Genomic DNA, 2,140 nt, shown 5'->3' on the forward strand with positions numbered 1-2,140 from the left:
TTAAAAAAGGATTTACTGCGAAAGAATACGATGCGATTATCTGAGCACAGAGCCCCATACCAAAATACTATTTCAACCAGCACAGGCGTAACAAAATCAGATTGCAATGAAATAAATCGTTTACCTTTGAAGATCTTGCTCTGTTTGCAATCCCAAGGCTCATTGTTACACAATGAATGGTCTTTTGTTCGGTTAAATCCATTTTTATAGCCTAACACGAAACATTTTGTGAACGCTTATCTCGTTGAATTTCGTGTCATTCAATTTGACGAAACATTCGACGTAAATACACAGACTAAACCTGACTTTATCGAGTCATGTTTGGTTTCCTTGCAATCAACTTTTTGTTTGTAACACAACCAAACTTGATGGGTCATTTCGCGGGATGTACTGACCCAAAGAAACCGATTGGAAGACAAGTAACGACCTCATTGTGCACCAATTATATGACCGCTGTTTCGTTGATTGACTGTATTTTAACCCAATGACCCCTGGTCGTCTTGAAATCTAGCTGGGTAGATAGCCAATGAGCAGAGGTAAACGGCAATATGTAATGTTTCTGTGTTGGAAGACCAACCCATGTGGTAAACTCCGGCGTAAAGACGGTCATTCGCCATTGAAGATTCATACTGGAAGGAGCCAAGCTCATTACGCACAGCACTATACCGGTAACACGCATCTTCAGCTGTTTATATATCAAACATCATGGCGAATAAGTCAGGGAAAGCTAAATCTAAGACTAGATATACGAATGTAGCCAAAATTAGAGGAAATTGATCGTGAAAGTGAAACATTTGCTTTTGGAAGACGACTCAGTTAGCGACCATGACTCAAATGGAAGCATATTTTTTGAACGGAGAGGACATTGTTTTGGACTGGTAAGTTCTTCTCATGCTAATGCCGTTGTTTGAAATTAATAATATAAAATATTATTTGTGATTGTTTTTACATTTTATTTGCAATATATAAAAATTTWATGAAATGTGTAAAGTACACTGTTCATATTTACTCTTGAGATGCTGTCCTGTTGCACCCTCTACAACCACTGTGATTATTAGTGTCTGACCCTGCTGGTCATCTATGAACGTTTGAAAATCTGTTCTGTTATAATCTCCACCCGGCACAGCCAGAAGAGGACTGGCCACCCCTCATAGCCTGGTTCCTCTCTAGGTTTCTTCCTAGGTTTTGGCCTAGACCTGCATTGCTTGCTGTTTGGGGTTTTAGGCTGGGTTTCTATACAGCACTTTGAAATATTAGCTGATGTACGAAGGGCTATATAAATAGATTTGATAGAGGACTGAGGGTCTTCCAAATATTGAAAGTGTGTAAATAGTTACCCATGTTATTTTGTAAATGTATATATTTTTTTTCTTCATATTTTGTTTAATATTTTTTTCCCTCCATTTTTTGGGGGGGTGTGTTAGAATACCATTTTGGTATTTTGTATATAGTTATTTGTTTCAAAATGTATACCTTCACCAATTTGGCCACTTGGGTACATTTGGGCTACTTGTGTGGGACACCTGGGTCATGATAAATGTCATGTAATGTAGCACACTCATTTTGGAAGTTATCATTCTGAAACTTTGCACAAGTACTGTTTCCGTCTAATGTTTTCCACTGAAATTGTCCCCATATTCGTATCTGAATGTTTGTTTTATCTTGTTCATTTTAAAGATGATACAACAATTAAGAAGAAAAAAAACGTATGTTTTTTTCATTGTATTATCTAAACCAGATCTATTGTGTTATATTCTYCTACATTCAATTCACATTCACACAAACTTCAGAGTGTTTTCTTTCAAATGGTACCAAGAATATGCATATCCTTGCTTCTGGGCCTGAGCTAGAGGCAGTTAGATTTGGGTATGTCTTCAGGCGGAAATTGAAAAGGAAGGGGGGGGGGGGGGTAGCTGTTAAAGAGGTTTTAACAAGGCCATCGTTTTGGTGAGGACATCAACTTGTGATGCACATCAAACTTGTCAAAAGTAATTTTGGCTCCAAAATTGTTTACAGACAGATTAATTTTTCACTTTATTTCAATGATTTCAGTAATTTCAGTGGTGCAGTAGTTTTACATACACTAAGTTTGGACGTGGGGCAGTTTAAACCAGCTTGGAAAATCGTCCCAGAAATTATG

Source organism: Salvelinus sp. IW2-2015, linkage group LG8, assembly GCF_002910315.2.
Source record: "Salvelinus sp. IW2-2015 linkage group LG8, ASM291031v2, whole genome shotgun sequence".
In the NCBI taxonomy this organism is placed as follows: domain Eukaryota; kingdom Metazoa; phylum Chordata; class Actinopteri; order Salmoniformes; family Salmonidae; genus Salvelinus; species Salvelinus sp. IW2-2015.